General features: G+C 43.1%; 1 pseudogene across 1 annotated transcript; it reads left to right on the forward strand.

Annotated features, from left to right (window-relative positions):
• The first annotated feature begins 8,234 nt into the window (after positions 1 to 8,234).
• On the forward strand, positions 8,235 to 8,553 carry LOC308244822 (cytochrome c-like; annotated as a pseudogene). The gene has a single exon. The product of its transcript is annotated as a cytochrome c-like (transcript).
• The last annotated feature ends 1,676 nt before the right edge of the window (positions 8,554 to 10,229 follow it).

A 10,229-nucleotide genomic window follows, 5' to 3' on the forward strand; every position in this document is an offset into this window, starting at 1 on the left:
TTCTTACAACTTAGTCATTGGTCTTCTCTTCCTCTTTGTAGACAGTCTTTGACATTCTCCTCCATAATTTCAGCTAAAGTAGGTATCCAAACAATTACCATACCTCCTGATTAGAGCTCTTGAGATGACAAGAATTATACACAGAATATTTCTAATTCTCTTTGTCCTTCTGGGTTCTCTTTGGATCATGGTTCAAAATCACTATATAAATTTCATAGACTGGACTTAAATCATAGATTATAAAATTCAAACTTCATAGCATTTAACTACTTCATTACCAGAAAGTTTCACAATTTGCACCTTAACAGTAGAGAATCTATTCAATGGCAAAAATAAGATGCATTAAATTCTTAACTAACATATTTCTGCATTCTAGCTTCTTTGAGGTCTTCTAGATCAGGCAAACATTTACTGCTTAGCATCAGATGATTAAATTTCAGCCTTGAACTTGGGACCTTAATTCCCAATGTCTACTTCATATTCCCTTACATATACAAACTTAAGGCCTCCCTCCTGTTTGTGTATCACCATAAATGTATATTCAAAGTTTAAAATATTATAAATTAAACAAACTTAAGCAAATACTAGAGAGGGGAACATCGTGAGTAATGAAATAGCATCTATAAAACTTCTGGAGAGATGATTAGAGTCTAGATACAGGTAATACATGATAAAGGAAGAATTGATGGGATACATTATATTATCAAAGAAAGTTTTTGCTTAAGGATATTCAGTGCATCTATACTAATAATAGACAAATATGTAAATTGACCATACCTCCGTGACACCCATAGACAATCAGGAGTGAGTATGCAAATTAACCTGACAAAGATGGTGGGCCTGTGGGCAGCGTGCACGTCCGCAGGCGACGAGCGGCCAGGGCAGGTGTTCCCACCCCCCAGCCACTCAGGGCCTATGCACGCAGGCGCCGAGCGGCCAGGGGTGGGGTGGGATGCCCACCCACCCTCCATGTCCCCTGGACCCAGCCCACTTCAAGCCTGTGGCCAGCGCACACCAGCACTGAGCAGCCAGTGTCCCGGGGATTCCACTGGAGTGTCTGGTCCTGTCAGCCTGACCTGGGGGCAGCTGGAGTTCACAGTCCATTTGGTTTGTGCAGTCCCTGGACCAGAAACAAAAACCAAGAGTGCAGGGAGCACCAGGAATGCTGGGAATTGTAGTTCTGGTGGCAGATGCATTGCGGGATCTCCTAGCCAGCCGTGGGCAAACTACGGCCCATGGGCCGGATCCGGCTGTTCTATCCGGTTCTCTTGCTCTCCCCTCCGCTCCTTTACTTTGAATTTATATTAGTTCACACAAACACTCCATCCATGCTTTTGTTCCGGCCCTCCGGTCCAGTTTAAGAACCCATTGTGGCCCTTGAGTCAAAAAGTTTGCCCACCCCTGTAGAGCAAAGTGAGCCTGGAGCAAGTTACTGTTGCAGGTGGAGGATGGAGGGAAAACAAAGGTGAGAGACATAAGTAAAGTCACAGTGTCAAGGAAAAATTAAAGGGAAGATATCCTGCAACTTCTAGGAAATCTCCACCAATGGAGCAAAGAAAAAAAAAGACCTCTATTATTCTGTGAGCACCAAACCAAACTGGGTTGGGGTCTCAGACAATTCGCTCATATGATTGCAAAAACAGACAGAAACTCCTGGATTGGAGAGGGCTCCCCTGAGGGCTCCCAGATTGGAGAGGGTGAAGGTCAGGCTGAGGGACCCACCCCCCATGCACAAATCTTTGTGTACTGGGCCCCTAGTATATAAATAATCTATTATAATTAAGAAACTGGACATTGAGTGAGGAGCCACCTACACAATGTTGAGTCCAAGTTACTAATGTGAATAACCTTAGAGTTCTAGACATGTAAAGGTACAGAAGACCTGTGAGATTATCTATTAATACTCATTTACATATTTCAAAACCAAGCCTCGGAGATTTTGATTTGCAAAATGTCAAATAGCTTCCTCAGAAAAATAGATTGGGATGGACATTAGAAATAAACAGAGAAAAGTTTGAATTATCTGCACATAGAGCTTGCTAAATTCCTAAGTTAATGCTGGATAGCTTCTCATAAAATGGTAATAAAGAGCTCAGGAGATTTATAAAAATAGCACACAAAAACTTCCACAGGCAGGAAGAGAGGGCCTCATGTATCTCTTTCAAAGTAGACATGAAAAATTTTACCAGAAAAACTGGAAGTTAAAGACCTGGTCTTAGAAATAAACATAAGTAAAAAATAAACATAGAAATTGAGTAGAGAAAACATAAAGATGTGTCATCTGGTATGGTAGCCACAAGACATATATAGTTATTGAGCACTTTAAAGGTGACTAGTCTAAATTGAAGTATGCTATATTAAAATCTGTACATTACAGATTTTGAAGACTCAGTATAAAAAATAATATAAAATATCTCATTAATAACATATATTAATTATATATTAAAATTATAGTATTTGAATATATCATGCTAAATAAAACATATTATAACTAATATAGCAGATTTCTTTTGCATTTTTTAATGTGCCCACTAAAAATTTAAAATTACGTAGGTAGCTTGTATTTGTGGTTCACATTACATTTCTATTGGACAGTCTTGGCATAGAGGATATGTAGGAAAGATTAGACCATAAATATTAATTTGAATACCCTGTGTGAGCTGGGCATTTTTTCTTTTATCTGAAAGTCACAACAATTAAAGATAATTTCAATAACGAATATTCTTACATCTTGTAACTCCAGGAACCTCCATGTTTTATTTTGTTTTCTCTTAAGCAAAATTCTAAAGGCCAAAGTAAAGTAAGTAAGAAATAAACTTGGGGTTTTTTTCCCCCCCAGCATTGTAATTTCTGTTCTGAGCATTTAATATTATTCTATCACAGAAACACAGAATTTAAGATCTTCTAAGTAATGAATATTTGTATTATCAGTTGTTCTAGTATAGAAATTACAAGGTGTCCCAAAGAAACGTAAACACATTTAAAAGCTGATAGCTCAGTTGATGTTTCTTTCTTTTCAGATTTAACCCATTGGAATTAATAATTATTCAAAGTGTGTATATCCCCGCAAATATATAGTCAAAGTTAAAAATTGTGATAAATTAAATAAATATTAGAGAGAAAAACATTGTGAGGAATGGAATAATACCTACAAAATTTCTGGACAGGTGATTTTTGGGGGTACACCCTGTATGTTCAAGAAAACCTGTTTTAAAAGCTAAATTATTTAAGTCGCAGAGAGAAAACTGGCATTGTTACCCTGCTCTGTTAATTTACATTGAGATAACATGCAGACAGACTACATCCCAGACTATATCCCCTGGATATTTTTAATTGGTATGCCCTCTGCTTTTCACTAATGTATCTTATTTCTTCCATTATCTATAAAAGAAGCAAGTGTTCTTTCACCTTGAAAACTGAAATGCCTCTTCCTGATATAATCAGATGCTTTCCAACTCCTTTTAAAGAAAAGGAAATTGCTTCTCTGGCTGCTAGCCATCATGAAGCTGAGAACATGTCTCTCAGTAAAGGTAAGGCACCCTGATGAATGACTTTCTTTTGAAAGAAGGAGAGACAATCCCTGCAGTAATTCAGTACAAGTGGCTGTTATTTAGACACTAATGGAAGAAATAAAAATAGATAAATAAAGACACAACTTCCCATGTGTAGCTAGCTGTGAGAGGTCATTTCCAACCAATCAAACATTGAATTTACTTAAAGGAACATAACTGAAAACTCATTTTGGCACTTTGGATTTTTTTTATTATTTTATATATAATTAGCCCATCCACTAGAAGAAAGGAAGAAAGGAGGGAGGGAAAAAGGAAAGAGGAAGGAAGGAAGGAAGGAAGGAAGGAAGGAAGGAAGGAAGGAAGGAAGGAAGGAAGGAAAATAGTAAGACCTTTAAGAATGCACATATCCGCTTTGAAATATTAGACCTTACTCAGAGGTTAGCCTTTATCCCTCATGATAAAAGACCACAGATTTTGTTTAATATACTGATGTCACATTTACTATAGCTATAATTTAATACTTATTTCCTCAATTTGCGGTATTTTTCTTAGTTACAGAAAGTAGGGAGTTATATAGGAATCACAATGTCACTTCTATACTACCTACTTGTGCTTTATTTGATACAAGAGTCCCAGTGCATGAAAATTCATTCACTCAGGGGGGGAGGGGGTCCCTCAGCCTGGTCTATGCCCTCTTGCAGTCCAGGACTCCTCTGGGGATGTCCACCTGCCAACTTAGGCCCGCTCCCCTGGAGATGGGGACTAAGCCATCAGTCGGACATCCCTAGCACTGCCACAGAGACTGGAGAGGCTCTTGCCACTGCAGCTGCACTCACCAGCCAGCCATGGGCCCTGCTTCTGGCTAAGCAGTGTTCACCCTGTGGGAGCACAATGACCACCAGGGGGCAGCTCCTGAATTAAGCGTCTGCCCCCTGGTGGTCAGTGCGCGTCATAGCGACCAGTCATTACCGGTTGTTCTGCTGTTAGGATCAATTTGCATATTACCCTTTTATTATATAGGACTAGTGGCCTGGTACATGAAATTTGTGCACGGGGGGTTGTCCCTCAGCCCAGCCTGTACCCTCTCCAAACTTGAACCCCTCAGGGGATGTCCAACTGCCGGTTAAGGCCAGAGGGATTGGGCCTAAACCGGCAGTCGGACATCCCTCTTACAATCCAGGACCACTGGCTCCTAAACGCTCGCCTGCCTGCCTGCCTGATCACTCCTAACCGCTTCTGCCTGACAGCCTAATTGCCCCCTAACTGCTCCCCCGCCAGCCTGATTGATGCCTAACTGCTCCCCTGCCAGCCTGATCACCCCCAAGGACTTTATTAGTATAGATATGACCCTTCACAGAAAATTTCCCTAACCCTGCTTTACAATAAGGGTTTGACAATTGAATCATTGGGGCCAGACACCAAGATTTCCTTTCTTTGAATAGTGGAGGGAATAATTGTCTTTAAGTTGCCCCAAACATTAAATGAGATAATGACTTAGAAAAGTAAAAAAGCACCATATAAAGACAACTGTTTTTTTCATGTACTGAAAAGACAATAAAGTGGTAAAATAAAAAACACTATTTTTATTCTCCCCCTTCCTTCCTTTATAGCCTTTATTTAAACTTTGAAATTTATAAAAATTTCACTCCTATGTTCATTTCTTTACATTCAATATTGTTTTGTATTAGTTTCAGGTTTTATATTAGTTACAGAATAGTGGTTAGACAATCATATACTTTACAAAGTGTTCCCCGATATTTCCAGTACCCACCTGGCATCATACCATCATTACAGCACTATTGACTATATTCCCTATTTAAGTGACAATGGGTTTACAGGTTCCTTCCAGTCTTTCTTTTGTGTTGTTCGCCTTTCCTTTTCTTTCTCACTTCTTCCCTCATTTTCTTTTTACAGTATTTCAATTGGCCCTCAAAGCTCAGCTAAGGACATGCTTAATCCATTTTACAGACCAGGAAACTGAGGCCAATTCCAGTTGGCTGTGGAACTTGACTCAGCGCACAGGGAGCCCTCAGAGCCATGCTCGCTGCCCTTCCTAAGGGGCAGCCGCCGGGCAAACAGAACAAACCTCCCCATCAGGCTCCCGAGCCTCATTCTCAAGCACCTCTTCATTGTGGACGCTTCACATTCTTTCCTCTCCCTGGTCCCCCGCCCCCATTCTTTACTGCCCCCCCCTTCTCCGGAGCAGGTGGAAGGCTTCGCACTCACTGTGCAGGCGCGTGCTGCCATGGGGTGTGGTGGGGCGGGAACTGGGGTCGGGGTGGGCACAGGCTTGCTTTTGGGCTGCGCGGCAGGAGCAGGAGTCGCAGCCTCTCAAGTGCGCAGGCCACCAGGACGAGGCCCCGTTAACACCGGGAGCTTCATCAAACCACTGCAGTGGGGTACCTGGCAGTGCGGCGCCCCTCCACTGAGGTGGTACCGCCCCTCCAACCTTCACCTCAGGGCTGCAGGTCCACACCCCTCCACCCAAGCATCCTTCCATGCTGGCAGTTATTGCCTCTTGTTTCCCACCAGGCCGACCCACTGCAGAACCTCGCTCTCTGTGGGTGAGGTAGATTCCTGCCCACCAGTCCCCTGCCCCGGCCTGAGCCCCCTCCGGTGCACCCCACCTCAGCAACGCTCTGTGCCCATTGGGCCACCCGCCTCCTGGCCAGCAGCTTTGCCGAAGCCGCAACGCTTGCCCGGAAGCCGCCCCTTAGGTGGGCCAAGAAGGACAAAGCCCAAAGGGAGTGAATCTTGAACCTCCACATCCTAGTCTCTGGATTTCCTCTCATACCTCCTCTCTGGATTTCCTGTTTCATGTCTTGAATGGGCACCGGGTTCGGGCACCCTGTGGCCCAGCCACATGGTCTCCAAGCAGCCTGGTAGAGTCAGTCTCTGCGAACCTGTGGATCTGTGGCCAGAGGCCCCGCCTGGATCTCAGCAGCCCCATGCCTGCTGGAGAGGGCTGTTGGAGGAGGACCAGAGCCTGTTCGTCATTAGCTCCTCAACTTTAGAGGAGGCACCACAGGCTTATGTCCCCTGGCTGTTGTGGCCCTCCCACCTAAGCCTGCTGCATGCACAACCTGCTAAACGGTCGTTACATTATGGAGTAACACACAATTTGCATATTCCTCTATTATTATATAAGACTAGAGGCCCAGTGCACAGATTCGTACACTGGTGGAGTCTCTCAGCCTGGCCTGCACCCTCTCACAATCTGGGACCCCTTAGGGGATGTTGGACTGTCGGTTTTGGCCCAATCCCCATAGGCCAGGCCAGGATCAGGCCAAAAACAGCAATCTGACATCCATAAAAGGGATGTAGTAGTACACAAAGCAGCAGGCAGCCTGGGAGGAGCCTGAGCCTGGGACGGGCGCCTCATTGCTCCCACTCATCCCAGCCCCCACTGTGCCTGCCACTGTGCCTTCACTCCCTTTGGGCTTTGTCCTTCTTGGCCCACCTAAGGGGCGGCTTCCGGGCAAGCGTTGCGGCTTCGGCGAAGCTGCCGGCCAGGAGGCGGGCGGCCCAAGAGGCACAGAGCGTTGCTGAGGTGGGGTGCACCGGAGGGGGCTCAGGCTGGGGCAGGGGACTGGTGGGCAGTCCCCTGTCCCAGTCCCCTGTCCCAGTCCCCTGCCACTACTCAGTAGCACTGCTGTGTAGGCAGGAGAGGCTCACACCACCGCAACTGTGCTCACCAGCCGTGAGCCCGGAGTCTAGTGCCAGTAGGTCAGCCGAGCAGCGCTCCCTCTATGGGAGTGCACTGACCACTTGGGGGAAGCTCCTGTGTTGAGCGTCTGCCCCCTGGTTGTCAGTGCGTGTCATAGCGACCAGTCAAACGGGCGACCAGTCGAACGGTTGACTGGTCTCTTAGGGTTTTATATATAGAGAGAGATTATTTATATTACTCTAAAATAGAAGACCAAAGTAACACAATTCAGAACAAATAAATTAAACCTTCTTGAAATTTAGCATGATTCAATTTACATTCTTTTCTCCCCCTCCATTGCTTTATACTTACCTGTTTTTATTCTCTATTTTATTAGTGGTTCTAGCTGGAACTGGTCACAGAATTGTGGTTTCACAAAATTTGTTGGAGGTGGAGATACTCAGGCACTTTAATTATCAGCACCAAGACCTCCTGCAGTCGATTGACTTGCACAAGGTCATGAATTAAAATATCAAATTATAACAAAACTTCTTTCCCAAAACAGTCACTGAACATTATCAAACTAACCTTGTTTTTCTCCAGGCATATGAAGTTGAATTAATTTAGTCAGTTACAGTTATTGTGTAATCAATTTATTGCTCTGTGATGAAACACCAAAAAAAAAAAAAAAAAATGTATTGGACATGGTTCAAGCCCTGAAAGACAACGTAACATCCAGAGGAAGAAAAGGCCCTCGCTGATTTGGCTCAGTGGTTGGAGCATCAGCCACTGAAGGGTTGCAGGTTCTATTCTGGTCAAAGGCTTGATCCCAGCCCTGGTCTGGGTGCATGTGGGAGGCAACCAATTGATGTATCTCTTTCACTTCCATGTTTCTCTTTCTCTGTCTCTTCCCTCCCTTTCCACTTTCTCTAAAAATCAATGGAAAAAGTATCCTCAGATTAGGATTAATGACAACAAAACAAATAAACAGGAAGAAAAGACAGTTCCAGTTAGAGAGCGGGACGTCCAGCTTGCGAGTGGGGACCTCCATGTCGCGCGCACGAGCGATTTAAAAAATGGGTGATGTTGAGAAGGGCAAGAAGATTTTTGTTCAGAAGTGTGCCCAGTGCCATACTGTGGAAAAGGGAGGCAAGCACAAGATTGGGCCAAATCTTCATGGTCTCTTTCGGCGAAAGACAGGTCAGGCCCCTGGATTTTCTTACACGGATGCCAACAAGAACAAAGGTATCACCTGGGGTGAGGCCACTGATGGAGTATTTGGAGAATCCCAAGAAGTACATCCCTGGAACAAAAAAAGTGATCTTCGCCGGCATTAAGAAGAGTGCAGAAAGGGCAGACTTGATAGCTTATCTCAAAAAATCTACTAATGAGTAATAGTTGGCCACTGCCTTATTTATTACAAATGTCTCATGACTTTTTTTATGTGTACCATATTTAAATTGATCTCATACATCAGAATTCAGATCATGAATGGCTAATAGAGCATTTCTTTTGGGCAGTCCTGATTTAAATAAGATTGGCTTGTGGTTAAATGAATATGATCAGCTTTTTGAGCTTTGATGATAAGTTTGGTTCAGCAAACACTGTCACTGTCCTCCTTTCTAAAAATATGGTTGGACTTGATTCCTAGTGTTCAACTTTTTACAGAGGTGGCGAGTGCCATCTCAGAACCTGTAGGAGACTGGCTTATATTTACATTTATATGACTGGTTGTATTAATACATTTAAATTCTGAGGAAATCCCTTCACTATCTCTCAGACCTGCAAGACTTGCTTGTGTTTCAAGCTGTGTTCATCAGCCTGTTAAAAGGAAGGGCTGCAGATAAGCTGGCAGTGACCATTTTATCTTTTTTGGTCCCAACTATGCCAATTTAATAAAATTCCCTGTATCTAAAAAAAAAAAGAAAGAAAGAAAAGACAGTTCTAGTCATCTATTGCTATGTAACAATCCACTTCAAACCTTAGCAGCTAAAAAGAATCATCTTATTGCTCACCATTCTGTGGGTTAGGAACTCAAGTAAGATTCATAAGAGACAGCTCAGCTCTTGTTTATACAGCCATGGTTGGAGTGACTTGACTGGAGCTGGAGGGTTCAAGATGGCACACTTACATATCTGGTACTGTGATGCCTGCAGTTGTCCCCCACACAACATGTGTCTGCATTTGGTAGTATTAGTACATTCTTTTCATTTGGTAGTCTAGGCCAGTGGTCGGCAAACTGCGGCTCGCGAGCCACATGCGGCTCTTTGGCCCCTTGAGTGTGGCTCTCCCATAAAATACCACGGCCTGGGCGAGTCTATTTTGAAGAAGTGGCGTTAGAAGAAGTTTAAGTTTAAAAAATTTGGCTCTCAAAAGAAATTTCAATCGTTGTACTATTGATATTTGGCTCTGTTTACTAATGAGTTTGCCGACCACTGGTCTAGGCTGGAGCATCTTTCCAAGAGTAAAAGTGGAAGTCTCAAGATGTCTTAACACTTAGGGCCAGAAGTCTTATCTATTGCATTTCATTGTTCATAGCAGGTCACAGGACCAGCACAGATCAAGGGGAGGGAAAATAAACTTTATCTCTTGATAAAAAGAGTGATAAAGTCACATTACTAAGGGGGCTTATGGGATAGGAGGAATTGTAGCTATCTTTGAAAACAATATGCCAAGCATTTATGAAACGAATGAGAATAGATACAAAAGATTCACATTTATAGAGATAATTATGCCTTAGAAAAGTTTTAAGAAGCTTGCTAAAATAATTAGAATGATCTAAGGTGAACTATTCAATTTTCTTTAGTATCTATTTTCTTATATACTTGAAATCACCAGGATATGGGACTACTGGTAATAAAGTCCCTAAAAAGATAAGTTGGAGGTGAAATAAGTAGATGTATGCATGCTATGACCAAAATGTTTATCACATCCAGCCAAAATGAGGAGGCACATTGACAACTTTCCCCACTGTTGTATTACCATTCCTAAAAATAAAATGTAAGGCCACAGAATTTATTAAAATCAGAACTTTATGACCAAAGTTTAATTTTTCACAAATGTTGCTACAC

Source organism: Plecotus auritus (genome assembly GCF_963455305.1).
Source record: "Plecotus auritus genome assembly, chromosome: 3".
Taxonomy (NCBI): Eukaryota; Metazoa; Chordata; class Mammalia; order Chiroptera; family Vespertilionidae; genus Plecotus; species Plecotus auritus.